This window comes from Phacochoerus africanus, chromosome 1, assembly GCF_016906955.1.
Source record: "Phacochoerus africanus isolate WHEZ1 chromosome 1, ROS_Pafr_v1, whole genome shotgun sequence".
NCBI classification, from domain to species: Eukaryota; Metazoa; Chordata; class Mammalia; order Artiodactyla; family Suidae; genus Phacochoerus; species Phacochoerus africanus.
In genome coordinates this window covers 147,497,577-147,513,638 of record NC_062544.1, presented here as the reverse complement: position 1 = coordinate 147,513,638, position 16,062 = coordinate 147,497,577, and positions in this window count along the sequence as shown.

The window sequence follows — 16,062 nt, the reverse complement described above, 5'->3', positions numbered from 1 at the left end:
TCAGCCTGGTATAGGCAGATCTGCAGGGCTGGGGCTTCTGAATCAGGCAGCAGCGCCACCTGCTGGACACATGAATACTTCTGCATCTCTTGTTGCTGCCTCATGGCAGCAAGGGAAGGGACCAGGCAAGCTCTGGGACTTAGCCCCCAGGCTCTCAAAGAGGTGAAGAATGTGCCTACAGGGTGTGAGCCAAGATGTTCCATCATTCCCATGCTTATTCACAGCATGGTTAAGAGCTCCATAGCTGGGCTCCAACAGACCTAGGTTCAATTCCAAACCGGACCACTTTCTTGCTGTGCAACCCTGAGCAATCCCTGAGCCTCATATGCCTCATCTGTAAAATGGGTATGATCACAGCATCTACCTAATGGGTGGTGAGGATCAAGCTAGTAATGCCCACATACCACCTCTCAGAGGAGCCTTACTAGCCTATGCCCATTTGAAAGAGCTCCCTGTCTTCCTCCAAATTTTTTTTTTCTTTTTAGGGCTACACCCACAGCATATAGAGGTTCCCAGGCTGGGAGTTGAATCAGAGCTGTAGCCACCAGCCTGCTGCACAGCTGCAGCAACGCAGGATCTGAACTGTGTCTGCAACCTACACTACCACTCATGGCAACACCGGATCCTTAACCCACTGAGTGAGGCCAAGAATCGAACCTGCATCCTCATGGATAGCAGTCAGATTCATTTCTGCTGAGCCACAAAGGGAACTCCTCCAAGCCATTTTTTATCCTTTCACTTTGCCTTATTTTTTTCTTTATAGCACATACCACCATTTGACATTTTAATATTCCTTGTTCACTAGCTTTCCCACAAAATGTCAGCTCTATCATGGTAAAGACCTTACTCGCTGCTGTGTCCCAAGAGCCTCCTGCAGGGCTGAGCACATTGTACACTTGACAAAAATACTTATGTGTTGAAACACACTTTGTATTTAGACTCTAAGTATTCAGTAAATATTGTTACTGTGATTATGCATTCATTTATTCACTTATGCTTTTATTCATTTGCTCATCTCTTAGTTGATTAACTCACACATATACTTCTTTTTTTATTATGGTAAAATATACATAACACAAATTTTACCACTTTAACCATTTTTAAGTGTGCTGTTCAAGTGCATTGGGTACCTTCACGTTGTGCTATAATCACCACCATCCATCTCTAGAACTTTTTCATCTTCCCAAACTGAAATTCTGCCCCCATTAAACACCAACTCCCTATTTCCCCTCCCCCATGCCATGGCACCCACCATTTTAGTTTCTGTCTCTATGATTTTGGCTACTCCAGGCACCTCATATAAGAGGAAGGTTTTATATTTTTGTCACGTGTGAGCCCCTTCTATATACATAGGAAGTGGTTCTTGTGTTGCTACAGTGAGGTTGAAGATCAATGCAGGTAAAGCACCTAGAACAGGACCAGTCACAGGGAAAAGCCTGAATCAAATGGGCTCTGTCTCCTGCAGGTTCCTTTCTGGGAGGCCAGGTGGTCCAGCCTGGGCAGGTAATTCTCAGACTCCCCTCTCTGCTTCCCTCTGTGGCTGCTATACTCAGCACAGCCACCAGGTGGAAGCCCTGTTCCAAGAAGAGGCCTTCAGCTGCTGCCTTTAAGTGAGCAAGGATGCTCTGGGAAGGAGCATGTATGGGGCTCCAGGGGCAGCAGGAGGTGGTTCACAAGAGTCCAGGAGGTGAGATACAGGTTCTTATGTCCTTCAGAGTTTGAATCCAATGCAGAGGCTGCAAGGCCCCAACAAGGAGGAGAGGAAAGGCTGCATGTTGTAGGGGGAACTGAACAGGTTGGTTCTGGACACACCTGGGCTCAAGCCCAGCTCAGCCACTTTTCTGCTGGGTGGTGTTGGGTGAGTCCTTTTTTTTTTTTTTTTTTGGTCTTTTTTGTTGTTGTTGCTGCTATTTCTTGGGCCGCTCCCACGGCATATGGAGGTTCCCAGGCTAGGGGTCCAATCGGAGCTGTAGCCACTGGCCTACGCCAGAGCCACAGCAACGTGGGATCCGAGCCACGTCTGCAACCTACACCACAGCTCACGGCAACGCCAGATCGTTAACCCACTGAGCAAGGGCAGGGATCGAACCCGCAACCTCATGGTTCCTAGTCGGATTCGTTAACCACTGCGCCACAACGGGAACTCCAAGGGTAAGTCTTTTTACCTCTCTGGGCTTCTGCTTTGCCATCTGTAAAATGGGTCTTCTGCTGACCCTCTGCAGGGTTGTCAGGAAAAGTGAAAACACAGCAAGTGCTACCTGTTTATTGGCATTTATTGGTGTCTTTTGATGTGGAGGAAAGTTTCTCTCTGTGACCACTACAGAGCCAGGAGGTGAGGGGAATCTTTATTCTTCTTCCTGCCGTCCACTAAAGGTCACTCCAGTTCCTTCTAGTTAAGTTCTCACCACCTGCCAGAACCTGAGCCAGTGCTTGACCACCCTGAGAGGTCAGCTCTTCTCCAGCCACTTTACAGTCTGAGTCTCTCCCACCTGCTCCTCAGCCCCAGCTGTTTGCATGAGCTCTTCCATCTTCCCAACAAGAGCGTCCAGGCAAGGGTTTTCGGAGTCCCATTTGCAGATTCCTTGCTGACCTCAAAAACTTTTTGTTGCCCATGAGAAGTCTGATTTAAGAACCAGAGACAAAGGTCACATGGGGTATGATTCCACTTATATGAAATGTCCAGAAAAGGTATATCTATAGAGACAGAAAGAAGGAAGGATGGGTAGAGACATTTAACAGGGTTTTATTTTGGAGTGACGAAATGTTTTGGTACTAGATAGAGGGAGAGGTTGTATAACATTGTGAATGGACTAAACACCACTGAATTGTTCACTTTAAAATGGTTAATTTGGAGTTCCCGTCGTGGCGCAGTGGTTAACGAATCCGACTAGGAACCATGAGGTTGTGTGTTTGATCCCTGCCCTTGCTCAGTGGGTTAACGATCCGGCGTTGCCGTGAGCTGTGGTGTAGGTCGCCGACGTGGCTCGGATCCCGCGTTGCTGTGGCTCTGGCGTAGGCTGGCAGCTACAGCTCCGATTGGACCCCTAGCCTGGGAACCTCCATATGCCGCAGGAGCGGCCCAAGGAATGGCAAAAAGACAAAAAATAAAATAAAATAAATAAAATGGTTAATTTAATAGTAATTTCACATCTTTTTTTTTTAAAGAAATCTGACTTAAGAATATGTTACTATTTTTATATGATAAGGTGGATTTGACAAAGGAGGCAAAGAGTATAAAATGGGAAAAAGACAGTGTCTTCAGCAAGTGATGCTGGGAAAGTTGGACAGCTGCCTGTAAATCAATGAAGTTAGAATACAACCTCACACCATGCACAAAAATAAACTAAAATGGCTTAAAGAGTTAAACATAAGGCAAGACACCATAAAGCTCCTAGAAGAGAACATAGGCAAAACATTTTCTGACATTAATTGTACAAATGTTTTCTTAGGTCAGTCTCCCAAGGCAATAGAGATTAAATAAAATAAACAAATGGGACCTAACCAAACCTACAAGCTTTTGTACAGCAAAGGAAACCATAAAAACAAGATGAGCTACAGAATGGGAGAAAATATTTGCAAACAATGCAAGTAATAAGGGCTTAATCTCCAAAATATACAAACTCATACAACAACAAAAAACAAATAACCCAATTGAAAAATGAGCAGAAGACCTGAATAGACATTTCTCCAAAGAAGACATACGAATGGCCATTAGGCATGTTAAGAAATGCTCAACATCATTAATTATTAGATAAATACAAATCAAAACTATATTGAGCTACCATCTTGCACCAGTCAGAATGGCCATTATTTAAAAGTCTACAAATAATAAATGCTGGAGAGCGTGTAGAGGAAAGGGAACCCTCCAACACTGTTGGTGGGAATATAAGTTGGTACAACCACTGTGGGAAACAGTATGGAGATTTCTCAGGAAACTAAAAATAGGATCCAGCAATCCTATTCCTGGGCATATATCCAGACAGAACTATAACTTAAAAAAGGTAATGCATTCCAGTGTTCATAGCACTATTCACAATAGCTAAGACATGGTAACAACCTAATTGTCCATCAATAGATGAAGAGATTAAAAACATGTGGTATGTATATACAATGGAATACTATTCAGCCATGAAAAAGAATGGAATAATGCCACTTGCAGTAACATGGATGCAACTAGAGATTCTCATACTAAGTGAAGTAAGTCAGAAAGAGAAAGACAAATGCCATATGATATCAATTCTTTATGGAATCTAAAATATGGCACAGGTGAACCTATCTACAAAACACAAACAGACCCATGGATATGGAGCACAGACTTGTGGTTGCCATGGGGAAAGGGAGGAGTGGGATGGACTGGGTGTTTGAGGTTAGTAGATGCAAACTATTACATTTAGAAAGGATAAAAAACAAGGTCCTACTGTATAGGACCTATAGGGGACTATATCCAATCTCCTAGGATAGACCATGATGGAAAACAATATATATATATTCTGGGTCACTTTGCTGTACAGCATACATTGGCACAACATTATAAATAAAATGCACTTTAAATTAAAAAAAAATTTTAAGTAAGGCTGGGGAGCAGGAGCAGTGGCTTTCTAGACCTTGAAATCCAAAACTAGAGCTTTCTTCCCTCAATCATTAGAATGATTGAGGAAGGACCAGCATCCATTCATCTATCTATAGGTCCACTAATCTTCCAATCATTCATCTATCCATCCACATTTACTCATCCACGATCGACTATTAATCTGTCAATTCCCTTATTATTCATCTACCAATATAGCATTCTCTCTTGACATTCAACTACGTATCTATACATCTATCCATCCATCTACCCATCGATCCACCTGCCTGTTCATCCACCCACTCACTCGCCCACTCAGCAACCCATTTACCCACTCAGCCACCAACCATTCATCCATCTTCTCATTCACTCATCCATCAGACCTTAGCACTTTCTCTGTCCCAGGCACTAATATTTATAATAAGCAACCCCAGTTTGGTCCCCTTCCTCAAGGAGTTCCTTAAGTCCAATAGATGAGACACATTTTAAAACAATTACAGCAGAGTATAATAAATGCACAAAGAGGGAAGCTTAGGAGGTTGTAGAAACCCTTAGCAGGAGCAGCTGACTCAGCTTGGAGGTGGGGGGGTGCTGGGGAGGCTTTATCCACAGAAGAGTGTATAAGTGCAGCAATTTTCACGGTAGTGAAAAGAGAAGTGAGCAAGAAGGGAGCTTCCCACAGAGAGAACTGCATTGACAAGTATGGAAGTAAGAGATCACAGAAAAAAAAAAATGTTCAGTGTGGTCGGAGCTTAGCAGTTGGCATGGGGGAGGACAATGACCAGAAAAGATGGAAGAGTGACCACAGCCCCAGGTCAGGAGGATGGCGACTTCATGGTCACAGCAGAGTTTGGGCTTCACATGGGGGGGTGGAGCCATGGGAGGGTTTTAGGCAAGAGTAACAAGATTAGATCAGGTCTGCACCCTAGACAGATCCCTCTGCTGCAGCATGGAGGCTAGATTTGAGTGAAGAGGACTGGGGGTGGGGAAGGGAGGAGCCAGATTTGGGGGGGGGGGGTCTTGGGCTGCCTGTGTGTCTGTGGAGGTGACAGACTGTAGTGGCCAGTGTGATGGGATTCTCACTCGCTGCCTCCACCCCACCTGCCCTCCGTAGTCCCCCCTTCCCTCCTCTTAAGCCCTGCTGGCTGGCCTCCTGCTGGGATCACATGTGACGGGACCTCATGCTTCATTGCTTTGCATAGGTGGTGGTGGTGGCATCTGAAGCTTTGCCTCTAGCTGCTCTATGGGCTCTGGGCTGCTGTGAGGGGGCAGGGAGCAGAGGATGTAGGAAGATCCCCTTCCAGTAGCAGGGGTCCAGGGCCCAGAGGGGACAGGCCTTCTCTCGGTGGCCATCCCCTCCCTATCCATCTCATAACCCTCTTACTCTACTGTGACCCTGTTGGTGGGAGTGTAAGTTGGTGCAACCACTATGGAAAACAATATGGAGATTTCTCAGGAAACTAAAAATAGAACTACCATATGATCCAGAATTACCATATGATCCCTGGGTAGGGGCAGGGAGCCCATTTCAGACAAGGAAATGGCCACACACGGAGACCAAATGACTTGTCCCAAGACATGCACCAAGAAGTAGCCCCACAGAGGCTTGAATGAGCCTGCCTGACCTGAGTGCCTGCCCTTTCAATTCTGACATCTACTTCCTTAATAGTCATCATCTTAAAAAATTGCCACAAAGTACAACCCATGCCTCCCTTTCCGTATCCATACATCCGCACTGGGAAGGAGAATAACCTGATGACCAAGCATGTCGGCTGTGGAGCTCTAGGGCCTGGCCCTGAATCCTGCTCCTCTCCCTACCAGGAGTGCTGTGTGACCCAGCCCCTCTGTGCCTCAGTGTTTCCATATGCCAAGTGGGATAATGAAAGTGACCATAAAGTAGGACATTGGAATGGATCAGTGAGTTAACCTGTATAAATATTAAGTGTTTCCATAATAATTAACACTTACTGAGTGCAGGCCATGTACCACACCCTTCTCTTACACTTTACATATCCTTACTAATTTAATTCTCACAAGAGCCTTGTGAGAAAGGCCTATTATCCCTATTTTGCAGGGAAACTGAGGCCCGGAGAGGCAGATCATCCTGCTCTCGGTCACACAGCTAGAGAGTAGCAGAGGCGGGATTCGAATCCACCAGCTGAGCTCTGCAGTCCATGCTCTCACCAGTGCACCCCCAGGGTCAGCAGTTAAGTTCAGTAAATATTGGCTAATGATGCAGCCACCAACACCACCATGATCATCACCCACCACTGCCTGAACCTCCAGCCCTGCTGCCAGACCTCTGGGAACCTGGCTTAAGAGAAGTGACAAAGGTGAGCAGGGAGGGTTCTGCCTCTGCTTCATTTTGTCTAAGTAGAAGTCAGGCTGGCTGGCAGGTGGGCCAAGAGGGAGCAGGAAAAGGAACAGGAGGCCTAGGAACCCAGAGCCCCTGTTCCCCAGCTTGGTCCACACCCACACCCTCCTACTCTTCTAACAGCTGGTGTTTGCAGTAACCCCCTCCCCTTGCAGGCGGGCCTGAATGCTGAGACCAGTCATCCTTCTGCACTGCAATTAAAGACCCTAGTCCCACAGGGGGCCTCAGGAGGGAGCTGCAGGGGCAGGAGGCAGCTCCCCCACCACCTGTCCTGCCCAACTTCACATTTCAGCAGAAAGGGCTTTCAGAGCCACCCTGATCCTCACTTTAATTAAAAGGAAATTCCTCCCTGGAGTTGCTGGGCTGGTTTTTCTTTTCCTCCTTGGAACATTGGCTCAGCCTCTGAGCTGGAGCCCAGTGCTTGGTTAATTGAAAGTTACAGATGAGCAAGGACATGGTCCTCTTGGGAGGGAACGAGGAGAGACACCAGCTGGTGCTGGCACTTTTCCTGCAGGGAGGGAGAGGCCACACCCCAGGCTGGGGGGGGGGGGGGTAGAAGGCAGCCAGGGGTGTGCAGGGGCCACCCCCACCCCTCAGAGCCGGCCTATGGAGGCCCCAGTCACCAAATGCAGCCCAATTCTAAGTAACTCCTGTGCTCACTTTCTATAGAAAAATGACAACAGAGCAAGATAAAGAGGCCAGAATGCCCTAGTCTTCCCTCCAGCCGGAGATAATCATTGCGAACACCTGGGTGTGTACACCTTCCGGAACTTTCTGGACACTTTGCAGAAACAAATGACTTTATGGCTTTCCCTCCCTTGATTATATAAGTGATAGATGTTCATTGTAAACAGCCTGGAAAATAAGTTTTAAAGAGCACACAAAAAGTTTTAACTGCCTACCCATAATGCCACACCAAGAGACTGAACATAGAAAAGAATATGGAAGATACTGGCTATGGAGTTGGACAGTCTTGGCCTCTTTTTCGTTTTTCTTTTTAGGGCTGCACCTGTGGCATATGAAAGTTCCCAGGTTAGGGGTCGAATTGGTGCTACAGCTACTAGCCTACACCACCACCACAGCAACATGGAATCTGAGCCACATCTGAGAACTACACCACAGCTCATGGCAACACCGGATCCTTAACCCACTGAGCGAGGCCAGGGATTGAACCTGCATCCTCATGGACACTAGTCAGGTTCATTACTGCTGAGCTACCACAGGAACTCCAGTCTTGGCCTTGATGAGGACCTTAATCTCTTGTGCCTCTGGGGTCACATTTGTGGAATGGGAAGCATAATATTGGCCACCTCAGGAATTGTTAGGAGGATGAATCAGATCATTCTATGTCCTGCTCAATAAATTTAGCCAGTACTGCTGCTTCAGTGGTAATCTTTGGGCAGATTTCCTTCCAGGCATATAATAATACAATACAACCCAACCCAACACAGCACAAATGATGCTATGTATATATAATTTTGTACCCTATTTATTTTTACTCATCATTGAATTTTGGACATTTTTAGAAAAATGACACTGACTTTTCTTTTACCACATCACTTTTAGTAGCTGGGTCATGTTTCACAGGTTGGGAGTGCCATCATCCATCCCACCAAGCCTACTATTGAACTTCTAGGTGAATTCCTTTCTTCTGTTGCTGTTGTTAAATATAATACCATAATGAAAAACTTTTAATACAGATTTTGCCCAGCATTGTTGAGTATTTTCTAAGATATTCCTAGAGGTGGAATTGCTGAGTCAAAAAAGAATAAGTATTCTTACTACATCACCAAATCATGCCAGAAAGCTTTAAAAAATCAATTTAGGTATCTGTCCTACATCCATAAGGGGGTCTCTCTTCAAGCATATGTATCTTAAACTCTGAATCGAAGAACATACATAGAGAAAAGTACACAAAAAGAAGCACCCAGCTCAATTTCCTGAACCCAGCAGCAGCTCAACAAGCAGAACATTCCAGATACCCTATGAGCTCCCAGTCCTCCCTTCCAGCCACTACCCTGTAGGTTAGTTTGGTTTAGCCTGTTTATGTGTTAAGGAAATGTAATTGTACACTCTCTCGCTTTTGCATCTTTGGCCAAGGTTATATTGGTGAGATTCACCCATTACTGGGAGTAGCTGTAGTTTGTTGGTTCTCATTGCTGTGTAGTATTCTGTTGCATGAATACACCACAGTTTTTCTGCCCATTCTTCCATCAGTGAACACCGGATCATTTCAGTCTTGGGCTGTTACAAATAGTGCTTCTATAAACACTCTTTGGTTGGAGTTCCTGTTGTGACTCAGCAGAAATGAACCCGACTAGAATCCATGAACACGTGGATTCAATCCCTTGCCTTGCTCAGTGAGTTAGGGAACTGGCATTGCCTTGGGCTGTGGTGGAGGTCGCAGATGTGGCTTAGATCCCACATTGCTGTGGCTGGGGTGCAGGCTGGCAGCTGCAGCTCCATTTTCATCTGTAGCAATGGGAACTTCCACATGCTCTGGGTTCAGCCCTAAAAAAAAAAAAAAAAAAAACAACATTCTTTTGTTTGTTTGTTTGGCGGTGCCCATAGCATGCAGAAGTTCCTGAGCCAAGGATCCAACCCTTGCCACAGCAGCAACCTGAGCCACAACAATGATAACGCTGGATCCTTAACCTGTTGAGCCACCAGGGAACTCCCTCTATGAACACCCTTACACACACCTTTGGGTGAGCATGAGCATGCATTTCTCTTTTATCTAAAACAAAAATGGTTGGGTCATAAAGTATGCATATATTTAGATTTAGCTGATATCAGTCTTCATTTTTTAAAACATTCTATTATGAAAAATTACAAACATACAGAAAAGTTGAATAGTATAGTGAGCACCTATATACTATCACCTAGATTCTACCATTAACATTTTATTACAATTGTTTTTTGCTTGTTTATTTGCTTTTTAGGGCCACATCTGTGGAGGTCCCCAGGCTAGGGGTCGAATCTGTGGTGTAGGCTTTGCTGTGGTGCCGGCCTACACCACAGCAAAGCCAAGTCAGCAACCTATACCACAGCTCATGGCAAAGTTGGATTCTTCACTCACTGAGTGAGGCCAGGGATCAAACCTGTGTCCTCATGGATATGAGTCAGGTTAATTACTGCTAAACTACAAGGGAAACTCCATTACAATTGTTTTTATCACATCTCCATCAATCAATCCACAGTCTATCCATTCTTTATCCTTTTTTTCCCCCCATCATCTTATTTTCAAGAACCAGAAAATTCCCTGTCCCCTCCTACTACCTTGCTTCTCACACTGCATTGGCCATAACTGCTCCCATGCCCATAATCCCACCAATCACTGCCCAGAAGAAGAGGATCACATGATTGACACAGACCAATCAAGATTCACCCTTTGGAGCTGGGGCAGAGCCCCTCCTCTCCCGTATTCTGAGGCTGCCTGATACCTGAACAGGGTCAGGGTTTGGTACTGAGGAAGGAAGGAAATGTTGTTGGTTTGCTCTCTCCAGATTCCCACCTTGGCAGACAGGAAAATGGGCTGTGTTGACTCTGAGCATCCCCCAAGGAAGGGAGCATCCCATGTGGTTGTGAGCCTGGTGCCTCCAGTTAGCTGTCTGCCTCGTTTGCTCCTGGTTGTGTCCCCCTTGGGCCTAGGCAGACCCCAGAGGCCCAGGAAGCAGGGATGGAGCTGCTTCTTCTTCTGGAGTGTAGGGGAAGCAGGCAGACTGGGCCAGCTGAATTGGAGCTGAGCCCCCATCAGGGACCTCCAATCCCTAGGTTCTGTCAACTGAAAAAGAAAAAACACAACCTAAAAGTTGAGAGTTGTGCTTTACTGGGGCATTACTGAGGATTTAAGCCCAGGATGCAGCCTCTCAGACATCTCTGAGGGACTGTTCTGAAGAGGTAAGGGAGAAGTCAGAATAAGCAGGAATATAAAAATCATTAGATTACTGCTCATTAAAGAAAAACCACACATCTCAATTTAATGAATTTAGTGTTTTTCTATGTGTAGAAAGATGCAAGAGTATGGCCTTACTGAAATTAATTATTATCATTTTTTCTTTTTAGGGCTGCACCTGCAGCATATGGAAGTTCCCAGGCTAGGGATCAAATCAGAGCTACAGCTGCCAGCCTACACCACAGCAATGTGGGATCTGAGCTGCATCTGCATCCTACACCACAGCTCACAGCAATGCTGTATCCTTAACCCACTGAGCAAGGTCTGGGATCAAACCTGCATCCTTATGGATACTAGTCATATTTGTTTCTATTGTGCCACAACAGGAACTCCTGAAATTATTTCTTTGATATGCATCTTAACCATCTAGGCCCAGTATCCTGTTTTCTCCATCCCGAGTCCCCTCAGGGTGCACCATCCAGGTTGGCTGCAGTGGTTGGGAAACGTGGATGGCTGCAATGCCTTTTGTTTACTAAAATGGTAGGTGACATTCTTTGTCCACAATTCCAACCTTTAGGGTGCCTATTCAGCTTGGAAGAAGGCAGAGCTCAGTTAAGAGGCCTGTCCCCACCCCCAGTTCAGAACCATGCCTGATGCATAGCTCAATAAATATTCCATTAAATCAGTTTTTTAAAAGATGTGATTCTAGGAGTTATCATTGTGGCCCAGAGGGTTAAGAACCCAACATCATCCGTGAGGATACGGATTCGATCCCTAGCCTTGCTCAGTGGGCTAAGGATCCGGCATTTCCACAAGCTGCAGCATAGGTCACAGATGTGGCTCAGATCCAGTGTTGCTGTGGCTGTGGCGTAGGCCTCTTCTGCAGCTTTGATTTGACCCCTCGCCCGGAAACTTCCATATGCCACAGGTGCAACTGTAAAAAGGACACACAAAAAAAGAAGAAGAAAAAAAAATTTAATTGTAGGCTTGGGCGAGTTACTAAATGCCCCCAAGCCTCAGGTTCCCCATCACAAAAATGGGCAAGTAAAGAAAAAGTTTCTTGGTAGAGCAGTCTCTGTCCCACCTTGCGTAGCTTCCTTCCCAGACCAGCAAGCATTACCTGTCAGCCCTCTCATCCTTCTTCTCTGTAAAGGACAGGGGAGAAAGGGCTTCTAGAGTCCTGAGCCTCCAAGGACTCCCCCCAACCAGCAGCGCCAGTACCATCTCCAGAATCAGGTGATTACCATGCTCCACTGCTTCCCCTGGGGAAGCTGATGCTGCCGGGTTGAGGGGATGAGGAAAGAGAATAAATACTTATCTTCAGGTATCTGGTGTCCCAAGTCCCTTGTCCCACTGGACCAGCTCAGAAACCATCTGCTATCAGGAGAGTGACAGAATCAACCCTCCCAGGTATGCAGACACTTGTCATCTTCCTTTCATCCCTGCCAAGGTGAAGCTCCCTGCTTGCACACCTCCAGAGCTGTGGAGCTCACTCACTACCACAGCAGCTTGTTCCATTGCTGGAGAAAGTCCTGACCAGGAAAATGTGCCTCCTTCAGTTAAACTGGAGACTGTCCCCTGGGGTCTCCCACCCACCCCTTATACTTACACCCTTGTCAGCTCTGTGGTCACACAACACTTTGACCTTCTGCCTTATTCACTTATCCATTCAATAAATTTTAAAAAATCAAACCACTTTTCTCTAAACATTAAATTTCCTTATACAATTTTTAAAGGTGGCATTCCATTTACAGTTATTACAAAATATTGGCTACATTCCCTGTGTTGCACAATACATCCTTGAGCCTCTTTACACCTTAGAGTTTGTACCTTCCACTTCCTCACCCCTTTATTTCCCCTCCCCCCTTCCCTCTCTCCAGGGGTAACTACTAGTTTGTTCTCTACATAAGGGACTCTGCTTCTTTTACCTACTTTCACTACTTTTTGTTGTATTTTTTAGATTCCACGTGTAAGTCTGTCTGACTTACTTAGCATAATGCCCTCTGAGTCCATCCTTGTTGCTGCACATGGCAAAATTTCATTCTTTTCTGTGGCAGAGTAGTATTCCATTACATATGAATACCACATCTTCTTTATCCATTCATCTGATGGTTGCTTCCACATCTTGGCAATTGTAAATAACGCTGCTATAAATATTGGGGTGCATATACCTATTCGAATTAGTGTTTTGGGGGTTTTTTGGATGTATACCCAGGGGTAAAATTGCTGGATCATATGGTAGTTCTATTTTAAGATTTTTGAGAAACCTCCAAACTGTTTTTCTACAGTGGCTGCACAATTTACATTCCCACCAACAGTTTACAAGTGTTCCCTTTTCTTCATATCCTCTCCAGCATTTGTAATTTGTAGACTTTTTGATGATAACCATTGTGACGGTTGTGAGGTGGTATCTCTTTGTGGTTTTTAGTTCCATTTCCCTGATGATTAGAGAAGCCGAGCATCTTTTCACATGCCTGTTCACCACCTACATTTCCTCTTTGGAAAAATGTCTCTTCAGTTCTTCTGCTCATATTTTCATCAGGTTTTTCTTAAATGTTGAGTTGTATGAGCTGCTTATAAATGTTGGATATTAATCCCTTATTGGTAATAAAATCTGTGAATATTTTCTTCCATTCAGTGGGTTGTCTTTTCATTCTGTAACTGGTTTACTTTGCTGGGCAAAAGGCTTTAAGTTTAATTAGGTCCCATTTGTTTATTTTTGCTTTTTTTTCCTTTACTTTAGGAGAGGGGGCCAAAGAAATATTTCTTAAGTTTATGTCAAAGAGTGTTCTCTGCCTATGTTTTCCTCTAGGGGTTTTAAAGTATCTGGTCTTACATTTAGGTCTGTAATTCATACTGAGTGTTAGATAATGTTCTAATTTCATTCGTTTATATGTAGTTGTCCAGTTTTCCCAGCACCATTTATTGAAGAGGCTTTCTTTTCTCCATTGTATATTCTTCCCTTTTTTTGGTCATAGATTAATCAATCATAAGTGTGTGGGTTTGTTTCTGAGCTTTCTATCCTTTTCCATCCATTTATGTGTCTGTTTTTATGTCAATATCATGCTGTTTTGATGACTATTGCTTTGTAGTATAGTCTTAAGTCAGGGAGCATGATTCCTCCAGCTCTTTTCTTCATTCTCAAGAGTGTTTTGACTATTCCAGATCTTCTGTATTTCCATACAAGTTCTGAAATTATTTATTCTAGTTCTGTGAAAAATGGCATTGGTATTTTGATAGGGATTGCATTAAATCTGTAGATTGCCTTGAATAGTATGATCATTTTAACCGTAATGATTCTTTCAATCCAAGAACATGGTCTATCTTCAATCTCTGTCTTCAAGAATATGCATTATCTTCAACTTATGTGATCAGCACCTTAAATAGTTTTTGGAGTACTAAGCATTATTTTTTATATCTGTGAAATAGGAGTAATCAAGCCTGCTGTTATCTGGCAAAACCTATTAATAATTCCTAGGGAATATAAAAAGAATCTTAGTAAAGCCTAACCTTTTTTCTTTCTTTTCTTTTGTGCTTAGTCTAGTTTCACTTGCCCCTAGGGTGCCATGTGCAAAGGCCTCCTACCACTGCAGACCAGAGCTCCTCAAGCAAAATGGTTATACCAACACCTCAACTTGGTGGGCTGTGTGCAGAGATGGTGAACCTTGCACCTGGATCTAGAACTGGGAGCATCACGATTGTACCTGACCTGTAAGAATCCTGCCCTGCTCCTTGCTGACAAGGATATTATAAGGCAGCCCCACCCGTGGCCCATCAAGGGCGTGCACTCTATATCCTAAGCTTTCACCTCTTCATCCTTTGATCAAAGAATAAAACTTTCCTTTGCTGCTGAACCAAACCTGGTCTTGTTCTCCTGGCGCAAGACTGGTAGTAAATTTTGGTGACCCAGATGGGACAGACCAGGGCTTTTTGCTTGCACTTATCCATTAGGCTCTGGTGTGTGCCCCAGCTCCAGCAGGACGACTGTGGAGGCTTTGGGAAGTTCAAGTGGGAATGGCTGCCTCTGGTTTTTGCAGACACTCTAACAGGCTAGCATGATGGCTTTTGGCCAAATTCAGAGCAACACTGTTCAGCAACCTAATACCTGGGTATGTTGCACATACAACATAGCCTCATGAGTAAGCTGGACTGTGCCCCCCTTGAGGGGATTACATAGTGGCACTGGGGATTGGAGACGTGAAACAAGCACACATCTGCTCACTGCCTCTAGCTGGCCTTCCAGTACTGAGAAGGTGGGAACCTGTGGACAAGAGGGAGCCACCATAGTCTGGCTAATTGTCTCACCAATAGTGCTGTTCTCTTGACCCCTATACAAGGCAGTAGCTGCCTCACCAGGGCTTTTTGCCCTCCTTGGCAGCCTCCAGGGGTCTAGGGTAGCATTCTCCATGGTCACTTCAGTTTGGTAAAGGAAAGTCACCAGCACCATGAGTCATGAAGTGTGACCAGGAAAAGGTCCAGGTGATGAGGACCACCTGACAAAATGGAACAAGGATGCTTGATCTGGAGTTCCCGTCATGGCGCAGTGGTCAACAAATCCGACTAGGAACCATGAGGTTGTGGGTTCGATCCCTGGCCTTGCTCAGTGGGTTAAGGATTTGGCGTTGCTGTGAGCTGTGGTGTAGATCGCAGATGCAGCTCGGATCTGGCATTGCTGTGACTCTGGTGTAGGCCGGCGGCTACAGCTCTGATTAGACCCCTAGCCTGGGAACTCCACATGCCACGGGAGTGGTCCTAGAGAAGGCAAAAAGACAAAAAAAAAAAAAAAAGGATGCTTGATCTAAGTTCAAGAAAAGGAATCGAGGACACTCAGGTGTGAGAGGGTCCCAAAATAGGTACATGACCAGTGAATTGACCTCTTTTGGTCAGCACTAGTTTCTCCAAGGTGGGCTGGGAGTCTCATCAGCCACTGGCAAGAACAGGAACCCCATTGTTGGGGAGGCTGTGAGCTGCTGGTGAGAGCAGGAAACACACACTGCCTGATCTCTCTTCCCCTCTGCCTGTGAAGTGAAACCTGGGTGATTCTTTATCAACTAAGGTTCATGGGTTTTCCTCCCAGTACCTGCACAGAATAGCAGCTGCCCCAGTGGCTGGGTGAGCACCCCATTGGAATCCCTCATGCTTTTATCTCTCAATTGGTGGGAAGTCCAAAAACCCCTTTTCAGCCGAAAGGAGGAAAGAGAAGAATCCCCTCTCCACCCCCGCCCC